Source organism: Puma concolor, chromosome B3 (genome assembly GCF_028749965.1).
Source record: "Puma concolor isolate L17-30 chromosome B3, mPumCon1.1.hap2, whole genome shotgun sequence".
Taxonomy (NCBI): Eukaryota; Metazoa; Chordata; class Mammalia; order Carnivora; family Felidae; genus Puma; species Puma concolor.
This window is the reverse complement of record NC_141672.1, coordinates 44,634,136-44,657,547: the sequence shown is the minus strand read 5'-3', so window position 1 is coordinate 44,657,547 and position 23,412 is coordinate 44,634,136. Positions and strand designations below refer to the sequence as shown.

General features: G+C 45.4%; 1 long non-coding RNA gene across 1 annotated transcript; it reads left to right on the top strand.

Moving 5' to 3' along the window:
• The first annotated feature begins 603 nt into the window (after nucleotides 1–603).
• LOC147579941 (uncharacterized) lies at nucleotides 604–9,200 on the top strand. Its single transcript, XR_015252353.1, has 2 exons — nucleotides 604–5,284; nucleotides 7,034–9,200. It is a non-coding gene; the product is annotated as an uncharacterized LOC147579941 (long non-coding RNA).
• Nucleotides 9,201–23,412: the final 14,212 nt, after the last annotated feature.

Sequence of the window (23,412 nt, the reverse complement as noted above, 5' to 3'; positions counted from 1 at the left end):
TAAGACCCTCTTAATCTAAGACAATACATGTCCACAGGTAGAATCTCTGGGCTGTGGGGTATTTGTTGAGAGACAGTGCTCCTCCTCTCCCCTCCCATCGTTATCTAGGCATAATCGCTTATGGCTTTTGTCATGTTCGATTGTCATGGCCTGCTTATGTTTGTCTCCCAACACACCAAATTCAGGGACGGCATCTCCTCTGTCTCCATGTGCCCAGCACCAAATCTGGCATGAAGTTGGTGCTTAATAAACATATTCTTCCTTTTTCTTTCTTTCTTTCTTTCTTTCTTTCTTTCTTTCTTTCTTTCTTCTTGTTTAGATTTATTTATTTATTTATTTATTTATTTATTTATTTATTTATTTTGAAAGAGAGAGCAAGCGGGGTAGGGGCAGAGAGAGAGAGATGGGAGAGAAAGAATCCCAAGCAGGCTCCACACCACACAGCCCAATGTGGGGCTCGAACTCACAAACCAGGAGATCATGACCTGACCAAAACCAAGAGTTGGATGCTTAAGCAACTGAGCCACTTACTTACTTACTTACTTACTCCCTTAATAAACGTATTCTTCAGTATTCAGTAAGCAACTGAGCCACTTACTCCCTTAATAAACGTATTCTTGATGGATGGAAGAATAAATGAATGAGTGAATGCAAGAGAACCATGGTTGTTCCCTAACACTTATCATAGTTAATTATTCACTCTACCTAAACCACATCTACATCCCCCCAAATACAAACGCGATATAATATAAAATGATCTAACAGAATTAAGGGACATTTCAGGGGGAAAAATGCTCACGCGCACACACACAAGGAATGCTTTTGTCATTCCTGTGACTCTCCCCCTGTCATCATTCTGGAGCCTCTTGTTTTGTAGCCACTGAGAACTGACCCCAACTTGATCCCTTTTTTCTGCCTTCCTGGGTGATCTTTTAGATATAATTTGGATCTGCATAGACTTCCCTTCAGAGATTCCTCCAGGGGATAAGGCAGTCATATCAAAAACTTCAGGTCTTCTATGAGTTTTTAGGATCACTCAGAGCTGGGGTGACAAGGCTCATAATCCCCATATTTTACCTGGATCCCTATAGTAAAAGACCAAGCCATCTTGGCACCAAGAAGAGAAACTCATCTTGAAAGGCATCTCAGGGTGCCAGCAAGCTCTGTTCAAATTCCGTTACCCTCTCTCTGCACTTCCTGTGCAACTGTGATGATTTTTCTCTGCGACCTGTATATTCCACTTGTGGTGATGCTGAGCCCGGCAGGAGGGGAGGCAGGACCTCTGTGGGAGAATGTAGTGAGAGTGATCACACACCCCTCTGTAGCCAGGAAGGCTCAGCACCTTTGTTCCTGCAGCTGGAAGGCAGATTCTCTCAGTAGCTTAAGTGGAGTCTTAAAGCCTTACTTACTATAAAACATTTGAAACAATCGCAAGTTTGTACATCATCTTATTTTAAATTTAGTTCCCCATTTAAATGAGAAATTAAGCTCTTAGCAATGTCTGCAACAGAAGTAGTAGTTGTAGCAGACTTAAGTAAGTTTAATATTGTCTTGTGATCAGCCATGACTTATCGGTTAGGATGCTTTTGGTTGCAAGTAACAGAAACTCCAGATCAAACCAACTTGAACAATAAGAAATTTATTCTCTCACATAACAGAAAGAAAAGAGGTACATTTCCCGGGCTGGTTGAGTCAGCAGCTCAAAGATGTCATCAAGAACCCAAGTTTTCTTTGCTCCACCATGTTAAGTGTTGGCTTCACCTTTGGGAGTGAGAAAGTTGTAGCAGTCAGTCCCAAGCTTCACACCCAGACCCCATAATCCAGAGGAAAAAGACTACCTCGTCTAGTGGTTCCTTTTAGGAGAAAAGAAACATTTCCCAACGCTCCCCCACCCCATCTGATTTTATCTTGTATCTCATATCTAGAAGAGGGTCTTAGCTTGAGCTAAATTATGCTCCAGTAAGAAATAATCCCCAGGATATGAGGACGAGCTGGCTGTGACATCTGTCACCCCATTGATGGCCAAGGTTGATTTGGCTGATCTGGCTGCCTAGGTGGGTGTCGCCTTCCTCCCTTATGGCTCCATGTGTGTCCCTCCCAAAGCTGCCCACTCACCTGTGCGAGAGGGCAACCTTCCCCAAGTAGAGGAGGATATTTCTTCAGTCAATGGTGTTCAGGTAACTCCTCTGCTAGAACCTCCAAACAAGCTCTAGAGGTCCAGTTTTAGAAGGTGGGGTCAGTCAAGCTTCTGAGATTCCAGATACCTCCAAATGACGTGCTGCATGTGGCAGCCTGCCTTTCTCTAAAAGAAAGAGACGAAGGAAGGAAGAAAGGAAGGAAGGAAGGAAGGAAGGAAGGAAGGAAGGAAGGAAGGAAGGGAATAAGGAAGAAAAGGAGGGAGAGAGGGAAGGAGGATCCCCAAATCTCGCTGGTTTCACACAGCAAATATTTACTTTTTGCTTCATGCAGTCTGCCGTGAGTCCAGAGACTTTCCAGGATGGTCATCTCCTTGGGTTGGCTCAGAAATCTTGTGGTACCTGCATGTCCAAACATTCTTTCACAGTTGCTGTGTCAGAGGAAGAGAGTGGTGGAAGGCCTTGTGCAACGATCTAATGTTGAACCCTGGAATGATACTTGTCACGTTGGTTCATGGCCCATTAGTTATATGGCCCCATCCATTTGCAAGTGGATGGAGAAGCGTGATCTTCCTATGCCTTAGGGATGGACTGTAGAACCAAATAGGGAGGGTGCTGGAAAGTCTCTGTCACTGAGCTCAGTACTGATGAATAGCTTGCAAGGAGGTGGGAGAGTGAGGAGCAGTGTTGTAAGATTAGGCTGATCTAAAACAGGATGGATGTTGGGGACTGAACCATAAATCTACCCCAGGTGGTTTGAATATTAAGAAGACAACAAATATAAACCTTTGAGACTCTTGGCAAATGACACAGAAATCAGAGAGCAGGTCGTTCTGGGTTGACCATGTACTGATTACTCAATTTTTTGTTATTTGATTATAAGAGAAAAGAATGACAATTCCAGTAACCTGTGTTAGAATCTCACCTGAACACATCACCACCCTCTACCTGAAAAGTCCCATCTGCTTAAACAATTCAAATTGGGAGATACAGATTTTTTTACATCAGGGTTGATTTGGACTTCACAACTGAATATTTGAGAGCCCATAAAATATGCTTTTCAACCCTGCAGAGCGATCTCTATTAATTAAAACTCAGTTACATGGCTAGTGATCACACCCAGTCCTGGATATAAGAAACAAGTGGGTGGGCAACTTTTGGAAGCTCTTTTTTCCTATAAAACCAAACCTAGGACACTGTAAAGGGTTTTTCGTGTCCCCTCAATTTCTCAAAATGGGACTCGCCTACTCTAAAAGGTAGTGTCGGCCTCATTTTTGAAAACTTCTTTTAACCCTCTTGCCCATCCAGTGACCAGCTGCATTAAAATTCTTTAGAGAGGGGCAGCCCTCAGTCATCGGTTGAGCATCAGGCTTCATCTCAGGTCATGATCTTGCAGTTCGTTGAGTTCAAGTCCTACATCAGGCTCTGCACTGACAGTGCAGAGCCTGCTTGGAATTCTCTCTCTGCCCCTTCCCCACTTGCTCTCTCTCAAAATAAATAAATAAACTTTAAAGTAAATAAATAAATTCCTTAGAGAATTTTAAAACCTTGCACAAACAGGGGGAAAAAAGGTAAATAAATGGATAAATATAAATATATAAATAAATATATACATAGAAGCAGCTCAAGTTTGGAGATTCTGCTTGAACAGCTGTGGTATGTGGTACTGGAATCTGGATTTTTCTAAAGTATCCCAAGTAATCACGACCCAGTGCCAGGTTTCACATCACTGCAATCTGTCAACAGGTAAAGGGCACCCCATTGACATTGTTTTTTTCTTCACCTGATCGTTACTTTATGGAACAAATAACAGTTCTCCTTAGCTTGTTAGGGAAAACAAAGTGACGTTTATTGAGCCTAATAGAATGATAAATCCAGTCTGCAGGCACTTTATTGTGTCTACAATTAGTTATTTTGTTTGTTGGTGCTTTTCTGATAAGCTGGATGAGGATATCTCCAAAGGAAGCATGGACACTTTTTTCTGATTTGACTCCTTATAGGATAACTTTTAATGTAACTGAGCCTGTTTTTAATATAGTTGTCTCTCTTTATATGCAGAAGTCTTTGCTAGTGTTCATTGCTTGCCACTTACCGTGGCAAATATTGGATGATAGAAAACTTGCCTCCACTGTCTGCACCTCAGTTTACTCATCTGTGAAGTGGACGTAACAGTAGCATCTATTGCAAGAGGTTGTTAAAAAGCAAACAAGACAGAACAGAGAACCGAGAAACAGACTCACGCAGATACGCCCGATGGAATTTTGACAAGGTTGCGGAAGAAACTGAACAGAGGAAAATGGCTTTTTCAAGTTTCCGGTGCTGAAGCAATTGGACATCCTTTGGGTGTGGGGCCCCGGGCGGTGGGGGAAGACCTCCCTTAGTCTTGCATCATATACAAAAATGCACTCAAAACAGATTGTGGCCTTAAATGGAAAATGGAAAGCTGTAAAACTTTTAGAAACAAACATAAGGAAAAAAAGCTTGAAGATCTAGGGCTAGCAAGTTCTTACAGCTGACACCACAAGCATGACCCATAGAAGGAAAAATAGATAAACTGGACTTTCTCAACATTGAAAAGTTTGCTCTGCAAAAGCAAAACAAAAAAGCCCGTGAACACAATGAAAAGCAAAGCTACAGACTGGGAAAAAATATCTCAAGGTGTGTACTAATAAAGACTAGTAATCTACAATATATAAAACTCAAAAACTCAAAACTCAAGAGTAAAAAAAAAAAAAATCCAATGGAAAATGAGCAAAAGCTGTGAAGAGACATTTCATCCAAAAGTAGGTAGAAACTGTAAGAAGCACATGAAAATATGTTCAACATCATTAGGGAAATGTAAAATAAAACTACAGTGAAGCATGGGTACACACCTAGCAGAAAGACTAACATAAAAAATAGTGACAAACCCAATGTGGGTGAGGACGTGGAAAAACTAGATCGCTCGTGCATTCCTCGTGGGAATGTAAAACAGTCTGGCAATTGCTTAAGAAATTAAACGTGCAACAATCATACAACCCAATAATTACCCCTGGGCATTTATCCCAGAGAAATGAAGACTTACATTCACACACAAACCTGGACAGGAATGTTTACAGAAGCTTTATTTCTAACAGCCAAAAGGAAACCACCCACATATCCTTTACCAGGTGAGTGGGTAAAAAAAGTGGCACATCCATACCACGGGATGGTCCTGAGCACTAAAGGAGCATGAACTACTGACACATGAAACGATCTGGATGAATCTCCGTAAAATTATGCTGAGTGGGGGAAAAAAAAAACCCACAAAAGATTCTGTGCTGCATAATTCCATTCATATTAATGACAAATGTATAGAAACGGAGAACAGACTAGTGGCTGCTAGGGGTTACGGAGGAGAGGGGGTGAGAGGGAAGTAGGTGTGTCTATAGAAGGACAACACGAGGGACCCGGGGGTGATGGAAATACTGTGTATCTTGACTGTATCACTGTCAATATCAGTATCCTGGTTCTGACATTGCTCTTGTAAGATATGACTGCTGGGAGAAACTGGATAAAGGATGCCCAGGCTCTCTCTTATTTCCGACAGTGACATGTGAATCTACAATCATCTCAAACTAAAAAAGTTTCATTGAAATAAATAATCAAATGAGTTAATATCCATGACAAACGCATGGTAAGTCTTTAGTACATCTTAGCTGTTATTAATTGCACTTTCCTGCAGTCACTTGGTACAACTTCCGTTTTGTCCATCTGTCCCTTCTGAAATACCATGCAGCAATGGTACAGCGGTGACACAGTGGCAGCTGGAGTCACCCTCAACTTCTCACCCCAACTCTGATAGTCATGAATCAGCCGTGTGACATTGGGCGAGATAAAAATCTTTCTCCTGCCTTCTTTTCTTCAGAAATGAGGATACTAAATCCCCCTCTACCCCTCATCATGGGGCGTTTAGGTTTGTTTGTTTGTTTAAGAATCAAATAGATGATGTACAGGGAGGGAGGAAGCTTTGAAAACTGTTAAGTGCTACCAAAATGCTACGCATTGAACATACGCTTATTAAATACCTCGTACTCATCTACTACGCTATTACTAATAAATATGACCATTTACTCGCTTGAAACCCTAGTTGGAATTTGGCATGCAAATTTCCTGAGTGTTGCTCATTTGCATTGGAAAAAAGGAAAGAGGTGGGAGGCCTTTTGAAGCCTTTTGAAAATTGAGCTCAGGGGGGGATGAATTCTTATCACTGGGCCCAAGGTATAATTGATTTTCTACACAATGGCTCACAGGTGCTACATTTAACACCCTGAGTAGTAGGAGGAAGGAAATGTATCCCAAGGTGCAGCTTTAACTTAAAATATCTCCAGAGTCAGCACCTCCACTCGGGAAGGCTGAGGAGCCTGGGGGCTGGGTGTACCCCACCTTTCCTCCAGTTGTCTGAATGCGCTGAGGGAGACACCTGCCGCTCCCTTACTTCTCACCCCACTCAGAGAATTGGGCCTCAGGTTTCTTATTTTCAGTGGCCAGATGCCAACAGCCCCTCTTTTCAGGCCTGGCTCACAAGGTTAGGGAAGAACACGGGGCAAGCCCACCATGAAATACATATTAATATTATAACAACCCTTTCAGAATTCACTGTTGCTATGTCAACAAAGCAGCCGGGGAAATTGGGTCTTTGGGAAATTGGGAAATGAGGTCGGCTTTGGCAACATGGCAAATGTTTCCTTCTCTCAGAACAATTGGTCTGTGACACCAGCCAGCCTTTTTCTACCTACCCTTTCTACTGCTTATTTGTGGGAAACTGAGAAGCAAAACAGTGGTCATTAAGATTTGGGGTTAGGGAGCTTCTGCGTCATGGAAAAAGTGACAGAAATAAAAATTATTTCCCTCTCCCCCTCGTCGCCTGTTTATGTCAGTTTCTCGGTCCCAACTTGGACGCCACCGGACTGAACGTGGATGCTGTACCCAGCTCTGTGACTTTAGATGAATTACTGACCTCATCACAGTCTCAATTACCTCGTCTTATGAAACAAAGTTATGTTCGTTAAGACCCGCTACACAATTTGTGGGGCTCAACACAAGGTAAAAATGCACGGCCCCCTATTCAAAAATTAAGGATTTCAAGATGGTGACAGCAGAACATTAAACCAAGCACAGTGCCTTTGTAAGGACAGGCCTCGTGTGAAGGCCCAGGTCTCAGACCCATGAAGCTGGCCCTATGTATCAGCTATGACTCCAGGCTCACAAATGAGAGAAGTCAAGTCACACTCATTCCTCAGAAAGATAACTTAACAGATGGTTACCGTGGTGTCGTGGAAACCAAAGGAGAGTTGAACAAATGAGGGGTCATCCCCCAGCCTGGTGGAAAAGCAGAGCCCAGGCACCTCCTGTGCCATAGCTTCAGCCACCAGAGAGACTCGCTGACTTGCTCTCGTGGTCTCCTGGATTAAGCGAGGTGCCCACTGTAGACCAATCAACCCTGAATGGGGGCCCAGGTAAATTTCAGAGTAGAAATTTACCAGAGTAGAGGGCCAGCAGGTAATCCCACAGCTGCCCTTGGTGTTATGTAAGAACAAAGACGCAGATTTCACCTCACTGCTGCCGCAGGTCTATTGGTTAGCAGCTGCCGAGACAGCGGGGTAGACAAGGTGCCTGGGGCCACACTGGACTGTCTCGAAGGCAGGCCATCATGCTGTCTCCCATGAGGAGGGTCGGCCCAGGTGCATGCACGTGCCAACTGTGGACAAGATTCTGTGAGCTCAAAGTTTTCTTACAGCCCTCACATTCTAGAGTATTTCCTCTCTGCTCCTGCTCATCCCCAAAATCAACTTTCAGGAAGCCTTCATGTGTAGGGATAATTTATTTCATTCAATAGATGTCGGTGAAATGTGATTAAATCTTTTAAAATTAAATGGATGTATTTGGAATACACGAGAGAAATGCTCTAGCTTAAGCAATTCTGAAGTGAATCCTTTGGTAAAGCAGACTCTTATTTAAATTGAATAGCCACTTAGCTCCTTAGCAAATCTGAATTTTTATGTAGAGTGCTTTGCTTAAGATAGAGAGACTGAGGATCTGGCTTGGAAAGACAACCACTGAGGTGATGGGTCTGCAGCTTGCAGAAAAAGGTATAACAGCCCTCAGTCTATCCCACTCCCACCTAGCTGTCAGTGGAGAATTTTCCTTCATCTGGACCCTTTGGGTGGCTTGTCCCCTTTAAGGATGCCTGAGTGTTTATTCTAGCATGAGTCCACCTGTAGGGTAGGGGTTTTTGTTGTTATTTTTTTGGTAGGATTGTTACGGAAACTGGTCTGGATCACCCGGCAGAAGAACCAAGCGGCACTCGGACATCTTGGAAGGCAGGAGGTTTATTTTACACTGGCAGGCTCAGAGGAGATCATTCTCCAGAGGTCTGAGCCCAGAGCATCGACAGAGGGGACAATTTATAGTCTGTTACTTCTGCATCCCTCAAGAGTAGTAATTTGGCGCCTGAGGCAAGCAGGGTGCGAAGAACCGGAAGGGAGGTCTTCAGGCTGGGACTGAAATTCCCTTATCAGTCCCGTCTGCCATCATATAACAGATTTTTCCCTAACAGGACGAGGAGGGGACAAATCAGAGTGACAGAGCTTTAGACCAGTGCTGTCCACTGTGGTAGCCACCAGCCACCTGTAGCTGTTGAGCACTCGAGACGAGGCAGGACTGAACCAGACTGAATCAGGATGGTCTGTATGTGTATACACACTGGATTTTGAAGACACCATATGAAAAAAGAACGTAAAATAGCTCAATAATTTTATTATTTAGTGATTACATGTTGAAATGATCACTTCTTCATATACCAGGGCAAATGAATCGTATTCTACTTTTTTTAAGTTTTGTTTATTTATTTTGGGGAAGGAGGGACACAGAGAGAAGGAGGGAGAGAGAAGCCCAAGCAGGCTCTGCCCTGACAGCGTGGAGCCCAACTTGGGGCTCGAGCTCACCAGCCGTGAGATCATGACCTGAGCCAAAAACAAGAGTTGGACGCTTAACCAACTGAGTCACCCAGGGACCTCAATAAAACGTATTATTGATTTAACCTGTTTCCTTTTATGATTTATTTATTTATTTTTAAGATTTTGTTTTTATTTTTATTTATTTTTAATTTTTTTTAACGTTTATTTATTTTTGAGACAGAGAGAGACAGAGCATGAACGGGGGAGGGTCAGAGAGAGAGGGAGACACAGAATCTGAAACAGGCTCCAGGCTCTGAGCTGTCAGCACAGAGCCTGACATGGGGCTTGAACTCACGGACCACGAGATCATGACCTGAGCTGAAGTCGGCCGCTTAACCGACTGAGCCACCCAGGCGCCCCTAAGATTTTATTTTTAAGTAATCTCTACACCCAACTTGGGGTAACCCAAGACATCAAGAGTCACATTCTCCCGACTAAGCCCACCAGGCACCTCTCTTTTTACTTTGTAATGTGGCTAGTAAGAAATGTAAAGTAATTAGGGATGCCTGGGTGGCTCAGTCGGTTGGGCATCCAACTTCCACTCAGGTCATGATCTCTCCGTTCACGAGTTCGAGCCCCGCGTCCGGCTCTGTGCTGACAGCTCAGAACCTGGAGCCTGCTTTGGATTCGGTGTCCCCCTCTCTCTCTTTGCCCCTCCCCTGCTCATGCTCCATCTCTCTTTCTCTCTCTCTCTCTCAGAAATAAAAATAAACATTAAAAAAAAGAGAAATGTAAAGTAATTCAAGTAGCTTACATTATATTTCTACCGGGCAGAGCTGCTCTGGACCCTGCTGTCCAGCGGTGGTCCTGGGCGTGGCCATGACGCCTCACTGATGAAAGGTTTTCCAAAGCCGAAGATGAGAGTAGGTCAGATTCAGGGAGCCTCGCCAGAGGACAGAGGTTAAATAGGGACAGAAGGGCGGATGTGTTCCGCTTCAGGGCTAGGCTGACAACAGTGCCCGAAAGAAATTTACAGAATCGTAAAAGTGGAAGCCACAGATTGACATCTGTGCTGTTATACCCGTACAGTTTAATCGACCCTGTCGTGAAGGATTAGAGTGAGCTGCAAATCCTCAAGACTTCTCCCGCCAGGTTGTCTGCACCCCCGGCCCTCCGGGCACCCCACCCTTTGAGTCCGGGCAGGCTCGGTGACTGCTCGGCCAATGCTGGGTCCAGCCTTTAAGAGGACTACAGTTTCTGCTTCCTTCCTCTAGAGCTTTGAGCCACCATGGAAAAAAAATGCCACTCCCTTTCTGGAGAGTGGGACTCCATGGAAGAGAGGGATCCAGCTGAGTCCATCCTGCCAGATGTCGACACTGAGTGACCAGGACGTGCCAAGTGATGCTGTCTTGTGTTCTTCAGACCAGGCACTAACCCGCCAAGTATCTATCCCAGCTGATACCACTAGAACAAACAAATCGCCCAGCAGAACCCTGCCCAGACTCCTGATCCAAAGACTTACAATAAAAATAAAGTTGGTCGATGTTTTAAGTCACTGAGTTTTTAGTGGTTTATGATGCGGCATTAAACAGGCCGCCCTGCAAACCCTCCACTGTTGGCTGTGTTTGCCAAAAGACACTGGCGCTCTGGTCAAATATGCATTTAGTCGCTCACCATTCCTTTGGGAACATAAGGGTCTGGAAAAGGAAGCAGTAGAGAGGGATATTAAGGCCGATTGGGCCTTAATTAGAGTCTGGAAATTCAGAGTTTTGAATTCAAGGCTCAGGAGTTAGATTTCATTCACAGGCATAGAGTGCCACTAAATGATCTGAACAGGGAGTAATGTGATCAGAGCTGCGCTTTAGAAACATTATTCAACGGCTTCGTGCAAAACGGCTTGGGGAAGGGAGAGATTAAGAGTGAGGAGGCCAATTAGATCATCCCACATCCAGCATCTCAGATCAAAAGCAAAACTGTCAGAATCCCAGGTAGTGACAGAAGAAAAGTTCCCGTGTTTCTCAACTGGGATGACACTGAGCCTGGGGGACACTTGGGAATGTCTAGGGCTGTTTCTGCCACAGTGACAGGCAGGCACTGCTAGCATTGGGTGGGCAGGGTCAGAAATGTTAAATGACCTGCAGTCCATAGGACAGTCCCACAAAATGAAGGATTGTCTCATCCACTATGCCCTGTTGAATAATACTGTAGATAGAATGTGCTACTAGAAGCTGAGTCAACAGAACTCAGCAAGTGACCGGATAGAGGAGGAGCAGAGGGGAAGGTACGAATCATTGGCCTTGCTGAGGTTTCTAGACTTGATGACTGGTATCATAAACAGAGATGGAAATTCAGGAAGAGGAGGAACAGGCTTGCATGGAAGCCACAGAGTTTGAGGGGCCCATGGGACCTCCCCCTAGAGGTGTCTTACAGGCAGCAGGCTGGGTGTCAGGGCACACTTGGAAGAGAGGTCATGGGACGGAGGTGTTGTAAAACCAGAAGCTCGCTGTCCCGCCCGTGGTGTCCACCACTCTACAGGGTCCGCAGACCCCTGCTTGAGGTCTCCCTGGTCCAGCAGACCCTGCTCTGGCCCGGGTCCAGGCATCAGCATTTAGTGATCATTGAGACTGAGGTCAACCGTGAGGCAAGGAGGCTGGGCCAAAGAGCCTTGGACCCATGGCTCCAAGGAAGGGCCTTCGTGAGGGAAAAGGGTTCTCATGGGACCACAGGAGATCCTCTAAAATGACAAGCCAGCGCTCTCCCAAAGGAAGAAAAGAGCATTCCAGGTTCAGACGATGGAACACATAACCTTCCCTCTCTCCTGCTCTTCCCTGAGTCTCTTCAAACCCAAACCCTGTCTTCCTCGGGCTCATCTTGTGCCCACTCGTTTCTTAAGGACCACCCCATTTCACCCCATTTCTGATTTTGCCCACATCAGACCTGAGCCTGCCCACTGCTTCAGTTTCTTCCTCTGCCCTCGCTCCAGACAGGTGCAAAAAGACTGGTTTCCTGTGCGAAAAATAAAACAGAACATGTCAGCGGATGATCCATTGTCATTACTGAAGGGCATCACCTGACAGGGAGACTTGGGGACCCAGAGGAGCTAAGTGACACCTTTGCTCCCCGGGGCAGTGTTTGAAAGTGATGTCACCCCAATGCCCAATTACAATTCACACCTTTTAACCTCCACAATCATCTGAGATCCGTATCAAGGTTGATTCCGGTAAGATGCCTCGATATTCTAAATTATTTGTCAGCCTGGCACGGCAAATAAACATTTGTGAAATTCATTTCAAAAGATGTTAACACTGGTGAAACCCACGTGCCCCCAGAGGGATTATACAAATTTCCATGTCAAATATTTGAGGCAAAGCACTTGTAGAGAAACAGTGTTTTTTTGTGTTTTGATGCCTTTCATTTCCATAAACTAGATTACTTTCTGAAATTACTTTCACACAGAGAACAGTTTCTATTGAATTCCAGTCAGTGAACTCCTCCGAGTGTGAGGTGAATAAAATATCTCGGGGCTGTGGGGCTTCCTTGATGCATATGCACCCATGTTGTGTAAGGAAGGCAAACCAAGTTGAGATGTTATCTTTAGAGAGCTCATGTACCCAGATCTGCTGTCTTACGGTAATTGCTAAACAACCAATTCATTTAGAGCCTAACAAGGAAGCTCTAGGGCTTTCTCTCCACCCCCCCCCCACCCCCCATCTCTCCTACCTGGCTAACAATGACTCCAGTTCTGTTGTTAACTGAAGATTTGCTGGCAGGCAGCTGCTTGCTACGGCGAGGTTCTCCAACAGTCAAGTTTTATCTGCTTCTTGCAAACACTGATTCTGCCAAAAAAATTCTCACAAAAAATTTTGATCCGAGGAAACATTGTCCTATTGTCCTAGTTCTGTCAAGCCCATAAAATTAAAATGGACTTAGTTTTCTTAAAGGGGGAAAAAAAAGGGAAAAAAAGGAGTCGCAGGCCCAGGTAGAAGAAAGCTGCTGAGTTAAATGTTCCTTGAAACAAATAGGCATGTCCTGTGGGTGTGGGCCCTGACCTGCCCTGTGGCGACAGAACAGCCACCGGTGGGGGTCGGGGGTGGGGACAAAGGGGACAATCTCTCCTTAGATAAAGCCACTAGAAGGTCTTATCTTCCAGGGCTAGTGAGGAGAGTTCTAGGATCTGGGGGAAGACCTTTCTTAACAAATCTAACCTTGACCAAATTTAAAATGACCAACTGATTAGCATGTGAGGATAACTTTGCAGCTGGGTGTGGCCTTGTAAACATTAGGAGCCCCTGCGGCACCCCCCCTACAGGAGCTGGAGGGAGAACACAAGAGAAGGGCCTAGAGCAAGCAAGGCTTGTTTCTGTTTTATCCAGAGAAGCAGAGGTGAAGAGAACAGTTTCCGGCTTGACTCCTCCAGTAAAGTAGGAGCCGTGGGAGGGTATAAACCGAGGAGCCAGATGATGTGATTTGCTTTTTTAACAAGATCACTCCGGCTGTTAAGAGTAGATCACAAGGAGAATTGGAACTTATTGGAAGCTTATTGGAACAGCCAAAGCAGGATAGGGTGGATGGTGGCTTAGGCTAGAGTGGTAGCTGAGGGAAGGGTGAATTCTGGATCTATTTGAAGGAGAACCAACCCTTTTCAGATGTGAGGACAAAGGAAGAGTAAAGGATGGCCCCAATTTGCTGTCCTGAGCAGCTGGGACAATAAAGTTACCATATACTTGCACGGAGAAGACTGTAGATGGAAACTGGGGCTTGGGCATACAGTCTTCATTCTGAGATGTCTATTGGACACCCCAGTGGAAAACTCAGATAGGCAGAGGGCATGGGTTGTCAATTCAAGAGTCATCTATATAGAGATGTCTTTAAAGCCTTGAAACTGGATGAGATCACCAAGGAGGGGAAGGTGAAGATAAGAAGAGGTCCTGGGGCATGTCGACATTAGGCATATTTGCAGTTTATCAAAATGCAATTGCAAATGCAAAATAAGCTAACTCCGTATAGAAAAAAAATAACTCTCTCATTCCCTTCGTGGGCCCTGGAGGATTGAAACATAGGATGGGTACACTATCAAGGAGACAAGTCAAGGTCACTAGGAAATGGTGACATCCAAGGGACTGGGAGGGATGGGCGGGACAGGGGGTGATATCTATAACCTTCAGAGCAGACTCGCCCAGGAGGTACAGGGTATACAGCGAAGCTCACGGGTGAAGATGAGAAAGACTAACTGGGCCAGGTGGTCATTACAGAGTTGAAAGAGGACATACAGAGAGAAACGGACTAAAGCCCAAGGAACAACACCTCTTTACAAATTTTCCTTCAGGGGCGCCTGGGTGGCTCAGTCGGTTAAGCGGCCGACTTCGGCTCAGGTCATGATCTCGAGGTCTGTGAGTTCGAGCCCCGCGTCGGGCTCTGTGCTGACAGCTCAGAGCCTGGAGCCTGTTTCGGATCCTGTGTCTCCCTCTCTCTGACCCTCCCCTATTCATGCTCTGTCTCTCCCTGTCTCAAAAATAAATTTAAAAAAAAAAAAAATTTCCTTCAGTTCCTTGTTCCTCCTCCCTTCTCACCACCCTCACGGGCAGCTTTCCACTCACTGCAGGTGCCAACATGTGTGCTCATTCTCTTCTTCTCATCCGGGAACAGATTGGAGACCCTGTGCTCTGCCACAGAGATGCTCATTCGTGGCAGGGTCGCCCCAGCCTCTCGTTCCCCATCCCTTCACCTGCTTCCTCTTTCTTCATCTCCCTGTGGCCACCTGAAGCATCTCACCAAGTTTGTTTACTGCCTTCGCAACCACAGGCTTGGGAACCCCATGAGGATGGTGACTTACCCTTAGTGCCTGGAACTGCGCCTAGTAAACAAGAGGCGCTCAATAAATATGGACTCATGAAATGGGTGATGTGGCTGAAAGGCAGTAAAGGTTAGCGATGTCAACACCTACCAGTTAATTAACTGTACAAATTTCGTCAGCCATCCCAGCCTCGGTGTTTTGAACTACAAAATGGAAATCTTATCTACCTATCGGTTGTGAAAATTAAAATTAAATAAGATTATTTTTGTGAAGCATCTGATCTATAATGGGTACACAAGAAAAGTGTTTTCCCTACCTGTCTTCCACTTCGGTCCCAAGAGAGTCAAGGTAGAGTGTTCCAACTCTGATCTCAGCAATGTGAACTAGGCTCCAGCATGACGGGTTCTCTCTGGCATCTCAGCTTCCTAAGAAGGAAAGTTCTAAGCGTCAGAGAATGAATTTTCATGATAAGAACTGCATTTTGTAAGATGCTCTCATAATATAAAATTACAAGATTACCAAGGAGAACATCAGAAAAGAACCATATAAATTTTCTCAGTGAGAACTTGGCACATAGGACACTCGATAATATCTGATGAATGAATCAATGAATGGACAGTAAGATCAATTAAAATTTAACCTAAAAGTAAAGGCTCTCCTAAAATTTGCTCTTAATTATCAATAAATTTCTTTCTAATGAAAGTAGCCTACAGGGCATTTTCAAGGGCTCTCGTTTGGCAGTGGAATTTCCTTTGATCAAACACAAAAACGCAAACTTTACATTTCTGCACTGAAGAAAAATTTTTCTATTTGGTTCTCCGTTTCTGTAATTTTCCCAGCAAAAATGGTAACTTCTTAGCAATTTGGCATGAGATTTAAGGGCTTCAAACACCCCTCATTCTCCCCGGTCCTTTTTTATGCTGTCTACACCATACAGAGGTTGTTTTCTCTCTGCTTGTAAGATTCTCATGAGAGCCCAGGGAGGTTCTGGGCACAGAATAAATAAAAGAAAATGATGCCAAGAGGAAGGTTATGATGTTTGCCATCAAGGAGAGAATACCAGTGTGCTCGGGACAGGCTGTGGGCGGAGCTCCTAAAGGCTCCGTCCCAGAAGGGTAGTCTGAGGTCATCTTAGAGAAGTTGTTCCTGGTGCCTGAACCCCCAGAAGATTGGGTGGGGCGGAGCTCTACTTTGAGATAACTTTCCTGGGTCAAATCGACTGAATGACGATGATTTAAAAATTTTGTCAAAAGGGAAAAATAAAAGCTTCTTCTTGGCTTCAGACAACCATGCCAGATTTCTGCCTGCAGCACATTTTCATGGAAAAGCCAGGCGACAGTGAACATATGGGGTGTGCTATTGAAGATGACAGCCTGTGGGAGGTACTCCCAAGGCAGCTGCAACCGAGAATCGGCTGGGGGGGCCCATCCAGAAACTAGTGCCCAGGCTGACCATCGTCCCGCCAACCCCACCGCCATCCATCCATTCATACCCCTGCCTTCACCCCTTGGGCTTTGAGTCTGCTCCACACCAGGACAGGCTTTCCAGGAAAAATAGTAACCTGTTTGCCGAGAGGGTCCGCAAGCTGCAGGCCTTGCCTCTGACACTCGGGAGAACTTGAAACAACCTGGGAACTGAAGTTTTTATGTGGAACAGGGCTGGAGAGGGTGGAGCGAGAACAATAACAGTGTTTTTGAGGAGCATCCAATTTTATGGGCATTGGGTTGGATTCTCTCTTCTGCCTCAGTGAGGACAAGGAACCAGGGCACCCCGGAGGCTTCTCAGTGGGCAGAATGAATCTGAATGTCTCAACAAGGGATCCCTTCTGGGAAGCAGGGCTGGAGCAATGCATCTGGCTCAGTCACTGACAAAGTTCTGGTGGCTGTGGTTTGAGGGCTACAGGCTGCTAACAGCTTTTTATTTTTATTTTTTTATTTTTTAAATGTTTATTTATTTTTGAGAGACAGCATAAGCAGAGGAGGGGCAGAGAGAGAGACACACACACACAGAATCTGAAGCAGGCACCAGGCTCTGAGCTGTCAGCACAGGGTCCGACGCGGTGCTGGAACCCAGAACCATAAGATCATGACCTGAGCCAAAGTTGGACACTTAACCGACTGAGCCACCCAGGCACCCCTGCTAAGAGCTTTATTCTACCCATTATCATTTGACCCGCACAACACATCTGTGAGGCAAGAATTGACTTTTACATGGAGGAAGAAACCAAACTCATAGAGACTTTGGGGTACTGTCCACACTCAAGCAGTTAGGAAGTGGCAGAAAATCCTGGAATTGAAACGCAATGCCAAATTCAGGCTCGCAACGCATTTTCTGCAGTATAAAGGAGATTGTTCTCTCCCCATCTAGCAGATGAGGAAACAGAATGGATCTAGCAGGGCCACAAACAGAGAAAGCCTTGGGAGGTCATCCAGTCACCGCTGCGCCATCTCAAGATGCATTAAACCCAAAGGAAAACACCACAGCAACTTTGCATCGTGCTTCTTAAAGAAAGCAAGGTTGATCTTGGCTGATTCAATTCCAATTCCAAGATAAGTGGTAGTCCTCACCAAATTAGCCTGGAGAAAAACACTTGACACAAAGAGCCATTGTGGCTTGAACTTTGCTTGATGTTATATCTAGTTATGATCTATATTTCAGTGGAATCAGATAAAGACCTGAGAGGGAGAATCACAGACCTTAATGTCACCTGGCCTTTGCCATTCTTAAGGGAAAACAAGACCGTCTGAGCTTTTCTCCACGACCTTGTGAGTGGCCACTTGGCTAATCTTTACGGCCAGGGATGTTGACTTTATCCGGGTTATTAGTTAACAGGATTAGTTTTCTTATTTCTAGTGTAATGTGGATGACTCTAGTTGCTTTGTATGGATCGTGACCACCTATTGAGAGAAGGGCTACCTCTATGCAGCAAGTGAACTGTCTTTTCCTGGTTATGCTAACGAGGGCAGCTGGGGAAACCTTAGACCCCTCTGATTTCTGACTTTTGTGGTCGCACAGAAGGCTTCTTGATAGAGCAGCAAAGATCACCTCCATCTCTTGGGGAAACAGACCACCCCACGAGTCCAAATAAAATCAGTTCAGAGCAACTTAAGAGTTTGTACGTTACTGACTCAACATATCTCGCGAAAACATCTAGGGATTTAGCCGATGGGAAGACAGCACCAAAGGCCCTTCTCAAAGGGAGTTCTCCAGTCCATGGCTAAGCTCCCAGATGCTTACAGTTCCTTAAAGACGGAGAAAGATGGCAACCTGGGGCCCAGCTCGGAGACCCGGCAAGGACAGAGCAGTGGATGTGGGGAGTTCCTCAACTGCCTATTCCTTCCCTTGGCGGGATCAGGCCTTGCGGTACCTGCCCAATACTGCTCACGCTCCCTGCAGCCAGGTCAGCTCTGGAGGGGCCCTTTCACCTCAATCCGTCTGTTTCACGCCCTCCCACCCCGTCCCCACAGCCACACCGGCAAGGACATCCGTCTTCACCTCTGTCCTCCCCTGCCGCTTCCTCATCTCCGTCCCTCCCCTTCTTCATCACACACGACCCTTAGTCTCAGGCTTGGAACAGCGGCCTTCCTCCTGCTGCGGGGTGCTCACAGTCTCTTTTCTGGGAAGAGGAAATACTATATTAGAGTTGTCGTCGGAGAAAAATATTTGAGAGTCGGGGTCTTAATCAGGCTCCTGGCAAAAACCTTCAGGCACATGTGAAGAAGATCAAGAGGCCCCCAACCTGAGGGCCTGAGGGCCTCAGTTCTTGCCTGTGTGCCCAGCAGCCGGAGACAGGAACCCAGCTGGTCGTGGGGCTCCCGGCCTGGAAGAACCTTCTGGCTCAGGAAGTTGCTGCTAAGGGGCTGCCTGCCATTTTCTGTAGTCAAGCGAGTCCCTCTTCTCCAGGGTCTCTCAGGCAGGGGTGACCCTGGAGAGAACAACGGGCGGGGCATCTCCCCCACCCCCTGGGGAGCAAGGTCACCCTCCACCCCACCTGTGTGGGGCTAATGCACACCCCCCAAAGAACTTAACGTCTGTCCCTTCTCAGGTAGCGTGTGGCTGTCCTTGCTACACGGTGTCACATTTGGAAGCTCTCTGTCTGTTTTTCAGGTGATTAGTCCATTGTGAAAACAAGTACCTGGAGAGAGCAAACTTTTCTCAGGGATGCAAATAACCATGGATGTTCTGTGTTTTGTAAAGTCAGCTGAACACCGCTGGTTGCGTGAATGGCTTTATTACATGTGTGAACCATCAGAAATTTAGCCTCACTCCCAGTCAACATGAGCGATTTGTAACCACAAACTTGGTGACAGAAAGACAAATGAGGAAAGCTCAGGACCAAATTAGGCGTAATTAGCATCCACACAGGAAACGCTCCAGTAACCTGGCAGTTTGCAGCCGGGGGAGGACACATGCGGCATTGTCTTAACAACAAGTTCATCAAACGTGTAATTAGCCACCGGCCACCAGCCACCTTTGTAAACTGAATCTGAGCTGCTGCCAGTCATAGACTGGCCTGGACGCCACTGAACAGAAGTCTAGGTAGCTGTACAAATGGAATGCCCACCGCTAGGGGCAAACAGCCATGCCTGTCTGGCTTTTTACTTGACGGGCTCACAGTATTTTCCCTCCTTTTAACGCACTCGGATTTCGGGGGTAAGTTCTACTCAAGTTACTTACTGAAGAAGAAAGCCCAGGGCATCACTTTTGGTCAGACTTCAGTGGCCGCTACGGCGAGAGCTGGCCTATAGAAGATGACCGTGGTTGGGACAATTAGGTTTTCCATTGTAAAGAGTTGAGCTCCAACAACTTCCAACACAGCTCAATACTCAGAAGCCCAATACTCCTAACCTCATACATCCAGTATGGTGAGAAAGCCTCAGGACCCCCACCTTCCCATTCCAGCATTACAAAAAGAATTAACGGAAAAATATTGTCTCTGCAAATAAAAAATAATAGTACATCCAATTAAGCATGACCAATAAAGATTAAAGTCTGTGGCTTTTCTTTCTGGACATATCTGTCAATTCACTCTAGGACCAATATAGACTATTTCTCTCAGGAGGTGAGATTACAAAGGAAGAAAAATGTTCTCAGAGCTCAGTTGGTAATTAATCTTTGCATATGACTTCCTCATAGTTCCCATTAATTATCAATATTCAATCATGCATTAAAAATGGATTTTTCTTTGACAGAATTTAGCTGTTTGTAAGACTTACTATATCAAACTAACTTCTAATATAATCACAGAGCTTGGCCTTGCAAACCTTCATTACATTTTTACAAATCCTTTAGCGGAAGGTTCCACACAAACACATTAATAATAGCCAATTCAGCAAAATCAACATGCAAAAAACAATATCAAAAGCAAACATAAGCATATCAACCAACTGCCATGTGTGGCCTTTATTTGGATTCTGATTCAAACAAACTGGATTTTTTTTTTTTTTTTTTTTTTAGTTACGACATTTTGAGATGATTGGAAATTGAACATTGACTGGATATTGTTCAGAAATACTTGTTAATTTTTAGGTGTGATAATTGTATTGTGGTTATGTTTAAATATTTATGGATGAGATAATATGATATCTGAGGTCTGCTTCAAAATAATATGGGAAGGGGTGAGCATAGATAAAACAATATTGACCATTAATTGATAAATGCACATGGAAGCTTTTTAATGTCTTCTCAGCCCAATATTACAGTAAAAAAAAACCCCAAAATATATGAAGTCAACAAAAGCATTGTCTCTCTAAAGATTATTTGTCCAGTAGCAATCGCTTAATAAAATGTAAAGCCAGTTCTAATGATGACAACTCTAAACCAGAGGTATTAAACCAAAGACCTACTGATTGAATCGGGCTTGCCGTCGTGTTTTATCAAAATCTGAATTGTTTACTAACGTAATAAGTTCTTTACTAACATAAATCAAGATCTCCTGTCAGATTCCTGGCTTCTCTTGAAAAGTCACAAGAAAAAAAAAAAAGAAAAAAAAAAGTAAAAAAAAAAAAAAAGAAAAGTCACAAGATCTGGGGCACCTGGGTGGTTCAGTTGGTTGAGACTCCAACTTTAGCTCAGGTCACGATCTCAAGGTTTGTGAGTTCAAGCCCCACGTCGGGCTCACTGCTGTCAGTGCAGAGCCACCTTCGGATCCTCTGTCCCCCTCTCTGTCTGTCCCTCCCCTACTCACTCTCACTCTCTCTCTCTCTTTCTCAAAAAAAAAAAAAAGAAAGAAAGAAAAGAAAAGAAAAGTCACAAGATTTGACAAACCCAGGCCTATGTCCCTACTTAACAGCAGCTGTTGGCAGTCAGAGGCTGCCCCATGTGGATGGGGTGGGACTACCCACTGGCAGTCCCTACCAGTCCCACTTAACTCATTGAGGACATTATGGATGGATCTAGACTTTGGGCCTTGCTCTTACAGCAGTCCTTCAGGGTTATTCAGGGACCCATTGCCTGAGGACAAATGGGTTCAAATCAGCTTTTCAGAAATTACAACCAGCCCCCCACGTTTCCGAACCAAGTCACCTTTATCAGAAAGGGCACAAATCTCTCAGGCACTGGAGAGGACCTGAAGACCATCTAGCCCAGTGGTTTCCCCACCTTGGCTACAAATTAGAATCCCCAGTGGGGGGTGGGGGATGGATTAAAAAATTTCAAAGCACAAACTTCATCTGAGGTCTTTTTTTTTTTTTTTTTTGCGATAGAGAGAGACAGAGCATGAGCAGGGGAGGGGCAGAGAGAGAGGGAGACACAGAATTGGAAGCAGGCTCCAGGCTCTGAGCTGTCAGCACAGAGCCCGATGCGGGGCTCGAACCCACAGACTGTGAGATCATGACCTGAGCTGAAGTCGGACGTTTAACCGACTGAGCCACCCAGGCGCCCCCATCTGAGGTCTTTAAATCAGACTCTTGTGGGGCGCCTGGGTGGCTCAGTCGGTTAAGTGCCTGACTTCGGCTCAGGTCACGATCTCAAAGTCTGTGAGTTCGAACCGCGCATCGGGCTCTGTGCTGACAGCTCAGAGCCTGGAGCCGGCTTCGGATTCTCTGTCTCCCTCTCTCTCTGCCCCTCCTCTGTTCATGCTCTGTCTCTCTCTGTCTCAAAAATAAATAAAACATTAAAAAGGTTTTAAATCAATCAATCAATCAATCAATCAATAAATCAGACTCTTGAGGAGGGGTGACGTGTAAATCCATTTGGCCCTTGTGCCAATGGAGCAGTAGGCCCAGCGGAATCTTACCAGCCAGGCGACCTTAGCAGCTGATCACCTAAGTATACCCCAGACTTCCCATGCCTTTGTAGATCCCTCTGCTCATGCTTCAAACATGTCCTCTGCCTATTGAAATCCTTTCAGGTCTTCAAATGTCACCTCCTACCGATGCCTTCCCTGATCTTAATAATTAGGATCTCATTAGTTTGATCATCCTAACTCATGCCCACATATTTTTAAAGTTTGCTTTGTGTTTTGTTTTGTTGATTTTTAAGATGTGGAGTTGGAAGTAGGTATTAATTTCATTATTTTAGGTTTATTTATTTACTTTGAGAGAGAGAGAGAGAGAGAACACAAGCAGGGGAGGGGCAGAGAGAGAAGGAGAAGGGGAATCCCAGGCAGGCTCTGCACCACCATTGCAGAGCCCAGCACAGGGCTCATGCCCATGAATCATGAGATCATGACCTTAGCCGAAACCAAGAGTAAGATGCTTAGCCAACTGAGCCCCCCAGGTGCCCCGAGATGAGTATTTTAATAGTAACAAGAGTATTCCGCTTAAAGCCATTTGGAGTTGATGGCACAAAAGGAGCTGGAAGCCCAGCTTGTTGATTCTCCCACCTGCCTCTCTCCTTCCCACTGTCCTGCTCTGTGCGTGACAGAGCCATTAAGCCTGATGGGGTTATTCCAGTCAGGGGCCAGGAACACTGGGGTCAAAGAAGAGAGCATCATATTAGAAATCTAAGCTGCCTGGAGATTTTCTTCAATCAGCAGCTGCAGGGCACTGTGGTCTTCTTACCACCCAGGTAGGATTGAAAGTCTCTAAAAGGGATGCTCTGTCCCCCTACCCCGCCTTGCCCCAACCCTTCCAATGGATGACAGCTGGCTCACGGTAGGTCCTCAACAAATGGTGGTTGTTGATGTATTATTGTTCCTCAAGTTTCCGGGCAAATCCAAGTGCGGAATGAGGAGCATGTATATCGGTTGCCCCCAAGCCCTCAGTCACTGGGCCTCAAGGAAAACCCAGGACAATGGTACTTATTTTTTAAACCATGTAGCCTTTCAGAATTAAAAAAAACAAAAAACAAAAAACAAAAAAAAGCTATGGGGGTCCTCTTCAAAAAGGTACACAAACATACAAATTTTATATAACATTTCAGGGAATTAGTGATCCGACGGAAGCTCATCATTCCTAACCCCTCGCTTAGAAACTCTGCCCCACAGTGGGTGACCCTGTACAGTTGGGCCTGGGAGACAGTGCAAAGTGCCAGCACTGGGGGGCATATGGCTGCATACACAGTGTCCGCTTACTGGCCACGTGGCCTTGGACAAATTACATATCCTCTCTCCTCCCGTTGTTCT